At 60.1% G+C, this 12,479-nt stretch overlaps 1 protein-coding gene across 3 annotated transcripts in view; it reads left to right on the top strand.

Annotated features, from left to right (window-relative positions):
* Positions 1-12,479, top strand: part of SEPTIN9 (septin 9) — a 164,815-nt gene that overhangs the window by 95,965 nt on the left and 56,371 nt on the right. Inside the window, exon 1 of one of the 3 annotated variants that reach the window (XM_059997174.2) lies at positions 10,294-10,395. The exons of the other annotated variants lie outside the window; for them this stretch is intronic. The gene's annotated coding sequence lies outside the window, so the exon portion shown is untranslated. Of the gene's footprint in view, positions 1-10,293; positions 10,396-12,479 lie in introns of those variants that run through there. 3 annotated transcript variants of the gene reach the window in all.

Consider the following 12,479-nt stretch of genomic DNA (forward strand, 5'->3'; position numbering starts at 1 on the left):
ACAAAACTTAGCGGAGGGGTGGGGGAGCGCCAGAAAACTCAGGAGTCGAGAGAAGTAGTATTTTTATGCAATGCTTTCAAAAATCAGAATTGCGCCCCCCAAATCCTTGATGAACAAATAGGCACATTTTCAAGAAAGATGGGCCAGGCACGTGCACAGCCCCGCTGCACTCTCCTCGCCCGAATCCCGCCCTGTTGGATTGGAAAAAATCATTACGGATTTTTTGCAAAAGTTTGATTTTCAAAAAATATTGCATTGACATGTTATGTATCTTGATTCCCGAGTTATTTGGCGGTCCCTTTGAAATTTGCACTCCCTGGTCTCCGCCCCAAGAGTGCTGAGGTTTGAGGGGCTGAGGACTTTGAACTTGCAGAGTGCAGCTCCTGCCAGGGATGGCAGTGGGGAGGGTGGGGAGTGCCTGGGGGCAGGAAGGCGCTGCAGCGTCCTCCTCTAGAAAGCTCGGTGGGGTGAGGATGGGGGGGAGCTGTACAACCACCCTTCCGGCCTGTCATTTTACTGTTGGACGTCTGGCGTCTGTGCCGAGGCACTGTCCCCCTAAATGGAGTGTGACGGGGAGAGGAGGGTCCCTTGCACACCCAGAGATCCAGTGGGAGGAAGAGGCGTAATAAAGGGGGTCCAGAGCTCGAGCCTGGGCTGGGCCTTCCGCTGACGGTGGGGAGGCAGCCCTGCCCACTCGGACCTGCTGCGCGGCTGGCCTCCAAGGCCCTGAGGATGCAGCAGGGCCTCCTTTCCTGTCTATCCCAGTGAGGTCCAGGTGCTCTACCCAAAGCGCTCTCCTTCTGGGGGCTCCCTGAGCTGGCCAAACAGCATATTCGGTTCCAGGCAGCCTCAGCTCGGCCAGGCCCTGGCGGGAGCACAGCCCTGACCATCATCTGAGACCTGTACGTCCTGTTTCCCGTGCAGGGCCGTGGGACCGGCTGCGGGGGGCGTGTCTGGTCTGCGATGAGGCCCTTGTGGCCTGGGAGGAGCTGGAACTTTATAACCGTGGTGGCCGCAGCTTGGAGGTGGGGAGGGCTGGCTGTCAATTCCCAGGGAGCGGCCCGCCCCTCCCTTCCTCTGAGCCCCCCAGTCGCCTGGTCCCTGGAACGAGAAGGCCAGCCTGACAGCCCGTTCTCCGAAGTCACTGTCTCCAGGCCCACTTCCTCTCATCTGTAGTCACCCAGACTTCACGCCTTGCCTTACCTCTGACAGGGCAGAAACGGGAGATCTTGGGGGACATCCGAAGGATGTGAGGAGACTGCTGTGTGAACAGAGGGGCTCTGTCCCTCCCCGGGGCGGGTCGCCCTTGCAGACGCAGCCTCCTGCCCTGGCAGAACTTGCTGTGTCCACTCCCTCCTCTGCACGGGGATGGGGAGCCCAGCTGGGGGGTGGGTAACACCCACGGTCACCGTTGTCCCTGGTGACCCCAGGGCATGCCTGAGTCATGATGTGACCCCTGCCCGTTCCCCTGGCAGTCGGGTCCACTTCTTTGCACAGTGCAGTAGCCCAGCCCAGGAGGGGGGGCTCTGTTTTCACCCCTGGGATCATGCCCCCTCTCCTTAGTGCTGGTCTAAGGCAGGCCTTCCTGAGGTCTGTGGCTCCTTGCCTGTTTACCTGCTGACTAATGCCTGTCTGATGCCTGATGGGAAGAGCTGGCTTGGTGAGGCGTCCAGGGCTCAGGTTACAGAGGGTTGGGGCACCTCCTGAAACAAGGCCCTGCAGTGTGGCCTCCACCGCCCGCCTGGGTTTCAGGCACCTCTGTCCCCAGCCCCCACCAGGTGAGTTCGTCCTGGGGCTCCCAGGCCGTGGCGGGGGGCTGTGGTTTTCCAGTGGGGGGCAGGGCTGGGGAGGCTGCGATGGAAGAGGCCGAGCGGGGAGGCGCAGCCCCACTTCTTCCTGTGGCAGCAGGGGGGCCTGGCCACTCCTGTGTCTCTCAGGAGGGTGACAGGCGGCTGGGCAGAGGCTGTGGGGCAGCTGTAGGGACCAGCTGGTGCAGGAACGGTGGGCGGACCTTGAATCCCAATCCCAGCTTTTCGGGAGTGGGCTGGTTTAGTCAGTGGCTCTGTCAGTGGACTTTCTGTTCAGGCGAGAGAGCCTAGGTCAGTGAGTCGGAGCTGAATTTCTTGATATTTAATTTAGTAGCAAGTTTGCCTCCCCGCCCCTGCCAAGCCCTTGCTTATTACCCTGTGCTCGTTCGGGGCAGGTATTTGCGCTCTGCTCTCCGTGGGTGGCGTGGGCCTCCCGGCCTTGGTGCCTGCCCCCGTGATGTCTGGGCAGCCCCACCTGGGCCTTCAAGCCAGTGACACTTCTGGCTCCGGTGGTGGGTGGCTCTGTTTGGACCGAGAAGGTCCGGGACCGTTCAGCCTCAGTATCCAGATGAGGCTTGGGGGGAGGGGAGTGTTCTGAGCCGCCTTCCCGCTGCGTGGTTGGTGCGGCCTTGGTGGGGGCCTCCCTGTTGGCTGTTCCCTTCTCCTGCACGCTTCACTCCTCCCTTGGAGTTCCCCTTCCCCGGCCCCTGCGCGGGCCAGCTGGCACAAGCACTTTGCGGATGGAACTTTGAAACTGGAAGACTTTCCAGGTCCAGATCCCTGTGGCAACAATGAGGGAAATCCTTATCTCAGCCGGAGAAGGAGGCCGAGGGGTTGATAATAACCACCAGCAGGATAAGGTTAGCTTCCAGGCGCTCTCATTACCCCATTTTCCAGATTAGGAAATCAAGGCACAGGGAGCTCCAGCCACTTGCCTAAGGCCCCCCAGTGGTTAATAGTCTGAATTTGAACCCTGGGGGATGGAGCTGTCTGCCGGCGCTGGGGACCAGGGCTGAGGCATGAAGCTGGGTCTCTGCCCCGAAGCTTGGGCTGGGGTGCGGAGCCGCCCGGGCTGGCTCCCTCCTCTGGCCTCTTTCTTTCAGAAAGTACCATGAGATGATGAAATGAAAGAAAAGAAAACTCCAGTTAGAAAGGAGGGACTCTGGTACTCCCCCCGCTCCTCCAGCCCCTCAGCTGCCCTGGACTTTGGAGCAAGATGCTGTTTGTCCGGGGTGAGTGGGAACAGATTGGAAGTCCCGTTTCTCCGCCGATCACAGCTGCAGGGAGCCTGCAGTGGCTGCTGCCGCCAGCCCAGCCCAGCCCAGGCCGTCTCATCCTCTCTCCTCTTTTTCCTCCCCACCCCATTCCTCCTCACAAGACCAGCGTGAGTGTTGCTGAAGAACTAGCCAGAGATGTGCTGGCTGGGCTGGGGGCGGAGCAGAGGGGCGGTGTGCCTTCTTGGCCGGGAGGGGCTGAATTAAGACCCCTGGTTGTAGTCTCCTGGTCGGCCCTGGAAGAGGGGGAGACCGTGGTCCCTACCTGCCAGGTTTGCTCCCTCGCCCTGGAGCAGGTCCCTGCGGGTCCCAGAGAGGCTGTCCTCATGTACAACACGGCTTCTGCAGGCTCGCCTGGGCTAGTGATCCTTCTGGGGCTTGGAGTGGTTCCCCTGACTGGGCTGAGCAAGGCGCTGAGATGGGCGGAGGAGGGGTCCCGTGAGTGCGGGCGTCTCTGCCTGGGGGCTTCCTCTAACTAACCTCCCTAGGGCACAGGTCTTACAGGGATTAGCTCAGCTCTTGATTGCCATGGCTTTGGACAGCCCAGGCCCTGTCCATGCTTGCTGGACACCGTGGCGGGGGGCGGTGCTGTGCCCTCAGGGCATCAGAGAGACGGAGAGGCAGGTGGAGAAGCAGCTGGAAACAGCATCTTCGCTCTTGTCAACGCTGCGTCGGGGCCCGGCAGGGCGGCCAGGACAGTAGCGGCCACCGCCCAGCTTTCTGGGAGGTCAGCCCATCAGCACGGCCCAGGGGATATGAGGAGGGGAGCTTCTGTCCCCAGTTCCCCTCATTTCTGGCCTGGGCTTCGGGAGCAGGCCCCCAGAGTTCTGCCTGGGGGCCTGAGGTAGGAGCAGCTGAGTGAGAGTAAGGGCCTGGAGGAGCCAGGGCACCCTGGCAAACTACCTCCCCCCACCCTCACCTACCCCTGCAGCCCTTCCTTCCCCAGGATTGCTTTGGGTTGGTCCCAGGGAGCGAGGCTGCTGGCCACGTGGACGTGGGGAAGCTGATACCCACGGGGTGAGACCCCACAGCAGAGGGCACTCTTATTACCTGTTGGGTCCGAGCTCTACCCTCCAGGCCTGCATTTCCAAAGCACGGTGGGCACCTCTGAATCTGAAGGCAGCTTCCTGGGCCCAAACCCAGCCTTTTGGGGACCAGGGTCTGTGGGGGAGGCGTGGGGACAGCTCTGCAGAGAAAGTTACTAACGTGGCTCTAACCCCTCCCCCGCGCCTTCTAAGGCTTTTCCGTCCTCCCTCTGGGACCCTGGTCAGGGCTGGGCTCCAGGGTGGGCACCAGGAAGACCTGTGGGCTCCTGGCTACGCCGTGGGTAGAAGATGAGAAGCTTCAGTCGCCCCGAAAGTTCTGTGTACTAATTGCTCAGGAACCTAACCCTAACCCTCACCCTGAGCACCGCCCCACCCCCGAAAATGGCCGACTTGATGTAGCGTTTGTGACCAAGTGTGTGCAGTCTGCCCAGGAGGCTTTAGAGATGTGGCCCCAGGCCAGGTCCTAATGGGGGGGGCCTGGGGCCTCGTAACCCCCACTGTTCCCCACCCCACCCCCCCGCCGGCCCCCCGTCCTTGGCTCTGCAGTGAGGAGGGAGCCCTCCCAGCACCACACCCCCTGCAGTGTAACTGCCACCCGGTCACGCTGCAGAGAAACTTTTCCAGGGAGCCAGCTGTCACATTTGGCCTCGATTCTTTGTTTTTGAACAGGAATGAAAGGAGAGAGTGAGTAAGAAAGTGTGTTGGGGGTAAGTGAGTAGGGGAAGGTCAGAGAGAGGGGAGGAAAGATCTGGAAAGTCCAACCATGTGCTTGCGAAGCCGGTGCCAGCTCTGAGATTATCTGAAGGTGGCGTCCTGCCCTGGGCCCTGCCTGCAACCAGGAGGGAATGTTCTGCAGGGGAATTGCCTGACGAGCTGGAAGTGAGACCTGGGAGCCTGCCCTTGGCTTGAGTTCTGCTACTCTGAGAGCGGCACAGATTTGTTTCCATTTGAGGGACACCGCGGGGAGGCTGTCATTCCCTTCCTAGCCTGTATTAATTTTTCATTAATCACAGTGACCGCCTCCTGCGCACTTACACGCTCCAGTGCTGGGCTGGAAGCTGCTCTATGTGCTTCCTGGGATGTTTCTGCACAACGACCTTAGCAACAGTTACCGTTACGGTTTGTAAAGAAGGTACCAAGGCACAGAGAGGCTGAGTAACTTGCCCTTGGCCACACAGCTGGAAGTGGCTGATCCAGCTTTGAATCTGAACACAGGGCCGTTTGACCCCAGAGCCGCGGCTGGTTTGTGGTTTCCGTGCCCCTGGGGCAGCCAGTTCAGCCGAGGCTCCTTCTGTGTACAGGCAGCCACCGGGGCAGCCCCCCCATGGCTAAAATGGGGCCAGGAGAGGCGGGGGCTGCAGCCAGAGTCACACCCCGGGTGGGCAGCCACCCTGGGGACACAGCCACATCCCCCCTCCTGGATCTCTGGAGCCTGCAGGTGTGGGTCAAGGGCCGCCGGCTGCAGGCAGAAGAGGGCCCCACAGCAGCAGACCCTGGGAGTCCAGCCTGCGAAACCCTGAGGCTTTTGGAGGCCTCTGGCCCGGCTTCCTGTGCAGCTGGGTCCTCCTGCACGCTCATTCCCCAGGCAACACGACCTCCCACAGCCGGGTCCATCTTCCCAGGCCCGGGTCACGTGGTGCAGGTCAGCCTGCTCTGGGGGAAGGCAGGGCGCCAGGAACAGCTGGGGGCAGGATTGGGGGGTGGCGGGGTCACACTTCCCGGGAATGGAGGGAGAGCTCTCTCGGGGTAGAACGTCCACTTTGCACACTGCACTTCCACATGCGGTCAAGCAACCTCCCCAGCCCTGCGCATCCTCCAGTTACGCACAGGTCCACCCCCACCCCGTCCTTCCCCCCCCCCTGCCCTTCCCCCCGCCAACCCATCCAGCAGACATTTGCACCATGCTCAGGGTGTATGCATGGAGCACAGCCCTCTGTGTAGCTCTGCTGGCCCCCGGTCCTGTGATCTGGACAGACCCAGGTCTCCTGCCTGTGTGTCCTAATCTAGGAGGAGGTGTGACGTGAGGGGAGGTGTTCCCTCTGAGAAGTTACGGTCTGTGTTCGCCCAGGTGGGCGTGGCACAGAACAGTGAATGGGGCTGAGCAAGGGGTCTGGGGAGGGGGGGCTCCAGAGTCGCCTCCTCAGGCCCACCCCTCCCTGAGCTGCACTGGGCGCCTCCCAGCCTTCTCAGCCCAGCACAGCCCAGCTCAGCCATTTCCTCCTGAGTCCACACCCCAGGCCGCCTGCTTCGGAAACAGCACCCTCTCCGCCCACCAAGTTGCCTGGGCCTCAGAAATTTGGGAAGCCTCCACCAGCCACAGCCATCTCCAAAACAGACCCAAATCTGCGTGCGCCTCGTCCGCCTGCTCCAGCCCCAGGCCTTGCCTTGGCAGACGGTCCGCCCCGAACTGCCCCCTGCGGTCTGCTCCCCGCAGTGGCCTACAGGCCCCTACACCTTCCCCAGGAGCGTCCACACCTGTAATGTGTGTGAAGGACGCCCCCTGGAGGTGTGCGTTGGCTGGACATGGTGAGCCTGACAGTCCCAGTGATTTCCTGGATGGAGGATCGGTTCACATCACTCCCTAGCTTAAAGCTCCCCGTGGGTGCCTCCTGTACTTGGGACACCTACTCCCTGCTCATGGGTTTGCAGCCCCCTGGCCTGGCTGCTCCTGGGGACACAGACGTTTGTCCCCAGCAAACCTGTTCCTTCCTGGGATATCATTCCCCACATCTTTTCCTGACTGCCTCATTTGGGTCCCTGCTTATACACTTGTCTGCCTACTTATATGGGATCCCAAACTCTTACCACTGATTTGTTCACACGGAGTGTGAGCTCCAGGAAGTCGGGGGAAGCTGGCTGTGTCCCCAGGGCCTGGCATGTCGGCGGTGCCCAGTTCATGCCTGTTGGGCACCTACTGAGTGCTAGAGGAGCACCGAAGGGCAGGCTCTGTCCAGCTGGAACAATCAGGGAAGACTTCCTGGAAGAAGTGGTGTCTGGGGGGCCTTGGAAAGTGGGAGGTTTGGTGCCAAATTAGGACAGAGGGCAAAGGGGCATTGTCATAACTCAGCAGACAGCCTTGAGCAGCGACGACTGGCACAAGTAAGAGGCAGAGAGAGAAGTATCTGTGAATCGGAGTCCCCAGAGAGGCTGAGCTCCCGGCTGAGCAAAGGCTGGAGGTGGGAACACCTGTGCATGCAGCTCAGTGTGGAGTGGGCCTGTCTGTTCAGGCCACTGGAGCCCTGTCAGATGAGGGGTGGCCCTAAAACCACCAACCAAGGTGCCTCAGGAAGGATGAGGGGGGTGTTTCTGAGGGACTAATCTAGCGCAGGTGGACAGTGGAACAGAAGGGAAGGGACGGGAGCGGGCCCTGAAGCCTGCCCAGCCTGAGGCTCTGGGAGGCTGAGTGAGGGTAGAGCCATGGGAACTGAGAGGGCAGGCTGAGTTCTGGAAGCCCCCAGAGGAAGAAGTGGCTGGGGCGGGCGTCCTACTCCTTACGGGGGATATACCGCCTCACCTCCCCTGGCCAGCCCGGCTCTAGCTCTTGGTGAAGCTGGGTGAATGCGTTTGAAGTGCAGGGCTGGCTGCAGTCCCTGGGTCGTGGCTGCCTGAAGCACTGTGTTGAGAAGGATTCTGAGGCCAGGAGGAAAACCTTCTCTCTGGTTTGGCAACGTCTGCCTTGGGTGAGGGAGAGACCACAGGCGGCCCTGAGTGATCCCATTTGCAGAATTTGAGGAGACCAGGCGGGCGAGGGGTGGGGAGAGGGGGCCCTGGACAGCACCCAGGGCCTTGTCCTCCCAGGCCCTACCTCGGTTACCGTTTGGAGCTCTGCTTGACATTTCAGAGTCCCGATCAGCTCGGCTTGGTTTAATCAGTGTCCCACCCCAGGCTCGTCTGCCTTTTTGGTTTGATCCATTTATCCTAGTCGCTGTCATCCCTACCCCACACCTGCCATGTGTCCAGCCTTTCCAGGGTGCCAGCCACTGGGCTCATTGCTCTCCATGCATCTCCTGTAGCCCTCATAGCATCTCAGGAGGCACAGAGAGGCTGGGTTGCTGGCCCATAGTTGCACAGCAGGCACCAGGATTCAAGTGGGACCTCTGACCTCAGGGCCTTTGCAGGGCCCCGGGGGGATATTGGTGAGGAAGTGTGAGGTATGAGAACTGGCCCCACCTCTGAGCACCAGCAGGCCCAGCTGATGCAGTGACTGCAGTGGGCTGGTCCACTGACAAACAGGAGTGTGGGCTCTGAGCTCCGTGCACCCACTTGCAGCCCGGGTGACCTTGGGTGCCTTCCAGAACCTTTTAGCTTCCTTATCTAGAAAAAGGGGAACGAACCGTCTCTACCCTGCAAGGTGGGTAGGGGCAGCATACGTGGGGTTCAGGAAAGCTGTGTGCCCTCAATGACCTTTTGAAGCAGTCTGGTGTTGCTGTGTCCTCATTTTCAAGATGCAGCCCGGAGAGGTTTGTGCACTGACCCCGGTCACACAGCAAGAGCCTGGGCTGCAGACAGCAGTGCTGGAAGGGAGAGTGCTGGAAGCATGGGGGCGGGGGTGGGATGTCAGTGGAGGGAGGGAGTGCTTCCCAGCAGTTCACGAATATTTAATAAGCGCCTACTTTGGCCAGCGCCTGGTGGGCTCAGACGGAGGGAGGCTGGAGCCGGGCCTGAGTTCAGATTCTGGTTCTACTGACTCTTTCAGGCTGGTTGTTTACTCCGAGTTCATCTCATCGTTTGCAGATGTGGGGGGGACACATGTGGGGATTTAATGGGATAATGTAAGAGGTGGCCGTGGCGCAGCCCTGGGCATACAGGCAGCGTATGATAAATGCTAAGTGTTGCCACCATTGACATAATCGGCCACGTTTCATGGGTGCGTCCTGGCAAGGCCTCCCGCTCCGTGAGCCTGCTTCCCAGGGCTGAGCGTGTGGGTTGGTGGCTGTTAGCTGTGTGCACCCGCGGCCTGATCGGGCCAGTGGGCACATGTGGAAGGCTCGCTGTCTCTGCCGCTGCCGCCAGCACTCACGGACCGTGCCTGGGCTGCCCACTGGCTCCCGCAGCCGCCCGGCGGAGCGCTGGGCTGGCACCGGCATGGGCTGTGTGTGGAAGTTGCCGGATGCCTGGGCGGCCGTGGCTCCGTTGGTGGAGGAGCTGCGCGATGATTGCATCGTTGGGGTAGTGGCAGAGAATCCGAGGGGACCTCAGAAAAGGCCGTGGCACCTTGATGTGGATGGGCTGCTCTGGGCTTTGAGCACCCAGGTGATGTCTGTCCTCTTGGAGGGGCCAGGAAGGCTGGAAGCTGCGTTTCAGTTTTCTGTGATCAGAAAAGGGTGGCTTCTTAAGGGAAATGTCTGGGGACAGTCTCTTTCCTGGAGGAGGAACGGTTTGGGGAATAAAAGGCTGGAGACAGGGGCTGGTGAGGGAGGGAGCTGGCGAGGGAGGCTCGGCAGGGTTTGGTTGGCATTCTAAGCAGGGAGGGCGGAAGCCATGCAGAGATCCTGAGAGCTGATGGGAACGCAGGTCCAGAGGGGGAGGGGCGTGCAGTGGCCACACGGCGGGCGGGGGCAGATTGGGGGCAGGCTTCTGGGACCCACTCTGTGCTGCCGTTTTGGGGTTCGCCTCCAGAGTCGTGGGCGGTCTTGGTGTGCCAGCTGCTCGTGGGGCCAGGACCACTCACCTGTGAGCTGGGCTTCGTCCCGTGACATGAGCACCGTTCGTTCCCCCGTTGTTCAGGAGGAGTGAGGCTGCGACATCACGGGGCCCACCCAGGGCTGTCGCTGTGCCTGACTGTCCCCGCGCAGGGCGAATGGAGGGTCTGAATGTGCTGGCTGCGGCCTGCCTTCCCACTGAGGCTCGTAGCTTGTACGTGCCTTGCAGGAGCCTGGCCCATCAGGGTGGTCCGGGCCAGCCTGGAGCCGTGAGGGTCTCTAGGACAGTGGACAGGAGCTCTCCTTGCCTGCTTTCTCGCCTGCTGCAGAACTGTGACTACCCCATCCCATCCCCCCACCACTCACCGCTGTCAAATCCTTTCCCGGCACAGCCCGGGGACCGGCTTGAGCGTGGGCGCTTCTGGGCTCTGTCGATGCCCCACATCCTCTTCCGCGGCAACAGCAGACCCTGGGAGCCTGCTCTGGAGGGCTTGGCCGTGGGGTGCACTGCCCAGGCAGAGCCGGGCTTTCTCACCCGGGAAGTCGGTGTACCACCCCAGGCAGCCTCATTTCGTGGCGAGAGAGAGAGGGACAGTGACTTTTTTGGAGACAGGAGCTGGTCCAGGTAAGAAGCTGCCCTCCCAGCGCCCCCAGCGCCACTCCCTCCCCCGGTGGTACCACCGTCCCCCCAGCTGTGGTCTCACAGGGCACTCCACCTCCAGCTTCCTCTCCGAGCCTCGGCTGGTCAGTAGGGGGCAGTGGAGGCCTCAAGTCCTCCTAGAGGACTGGGCACAGTGGAGTTTTTACAGATCTGTCCCTGCAAAGTCTCTCGCATCACACCCACAGTGTCTTCCCTCCCTGCTAACATTTCTCCCGGGGTTGTCATGCCGGGTGGAGTGTGGGGGGGCGCCCACCAGGCTGTGGGCAAAGCAGAGCTGTGTTGACACAAACTCTGGTTGAACCCATATCCTCCCTGCAACCCAGCGGAAGTAACCTCATGGCAGGGCCGGCAGAGCTGGGACCCAGCTCTGCACATGGAGGAGGGTTCAGGCCCCTCGGAGCCCCCCGGGGAAGACCCAGCCCAGTGCCTGGCTGACAGATCCTTAGACTGTTCCATCCACTTGTCTAGGTGATACAGGGGGCAGGTGTTAGCACTTCTGAGAAGCTAAGAAGCATCTGTCTTCCTGGTTGAAAAACAATTTTGTTGCGATTTTAAAAATTATGCCTCCTTACGACAAAAATAATTTACTTAGAAAGCCATAAATAAGACAATCGGTTATAACTGCATTCTACAGAAATAAGCACTGTTCACGTTTTGGGGTTTTCTTCCAGTCTTTTCCCTACACATATACTTAATACAAATGATTTTTTTTTTTTTTTTTAAAGAACAAAAGTGGGATCTGACACTTCTCCCTGCCACTGACAAGACTGCCCCTCACTGGGAGATTTTCCTCACTCTTGGCCCAAGCCTTGCCTCATAAAGGGATGGGGATAAATTGCCCTAGGAGGGAATGGACAGTTGAAGAACCAGCTCGTGGCTGGTGGGACTTGGAAACAGGCTGAGGAGTTTTGGCAGCGGGTGGACCCCAGCCCAGGGTGGTGGGCAGGGAGGGGTTGCTTACATGCTTCCACTTTTTATTCCAGGGGGTTATCTGGAATAAAATAGGGGTGTGAGTGAGAGTGTGGCCAGTGTCTGGGCCATGACCTTTCCTGGCAGCATGACCTTGGCCAACATACTTTGTTTCCCTCTGTAAAATGGGCGAATAGAGACGCCCGCTCAAGAGACGGTGTGAGAAACAGGCTTGCTCATGCACGCAAAGGACTTAGGGCGGGCCTGGCATCACCGCCGCCATTGTGGTAAATGGTTCTTTCACTGTGTTCTGTCTGTATCCCTGTTTCTCTCCTCCGTGGTCAGGCTCTCATTCGTTGGTTCATTCATTCATTCACCTGCTGAGCCCTCCTCTGTGTCAGGCCTGGAGCTGAGGATGATGCCCTACTCCCTGACCCCAGGGTTTCTGAATGGGAATGTGATGATCTTGGAGACTGGCCCAACAGGCTGCCCACTGCCCCCTCCTCAAGGGGGACACTGGAAAGCTAGCAGGCAAGGGGGCCAGCTCTGGAGGGAGCCAGCTCTATCCCTTCTTGCTGTGTGACCTGGGGCAAGTTGCTTAGCTCCTCTGTGCCCGTTTCGAAATCTGTTAAAGGAGGAGAGCCATAGGGAGGCTTGAATGAGGCTGCCCTGAGGACCTAAGGGGGCTGCGTGTGAGGCTCTGGGAACAGGGCCTGCACTTAGCGAGCGCTCACTCCGTGTTAGCTTTGGTCATAGCTGCTGTTCTGAGAATATTCTTGGATCTCCGGACACTGACAGCTGTGGATGGAATGCTGTTTCTGGAAGCCATCATGGGGGGCACTCAGCGGCTGCAGGAACAGTTACTGACTTGGGAGCCGCGGCCCAGAGCACAGTCACTGTTCTCGAGAGGGAGGCTGGCTCCCCTGGAGTCCCTCCTCCCAGAAACTTCTGTCCTCCTCCGCTTGAGCAGGGGGCAGTGGGGGCTGGTGGCGGTGTGCCTGGACGGCCCTTTGCAGGAGCCTGGTCATCTCCTGCTCTGATGGCCAGGGCCTTTCCTCCCTCGCTGCTCTGGCCTGCTGTGCGCTCAGCTGCTATGACAGGAGGCTTTCGAGTAATAGAAACCCCAACTCAGAATGGCC

This window comes from Delphinus delphis, chromosome 19, assembly GCF_949987515.2.
Source record: "Delphinus delphis chromosome 19, mDelDel1.2, whole genome shotgun sequence".
Classification (NCBI taxonomy): domain Eukaryota; kingdom Metazoa; phylum Chordata; class Mammalia; order Artiodactyla; family Delphinidae; genus Delphinus; species Delphinus delphis.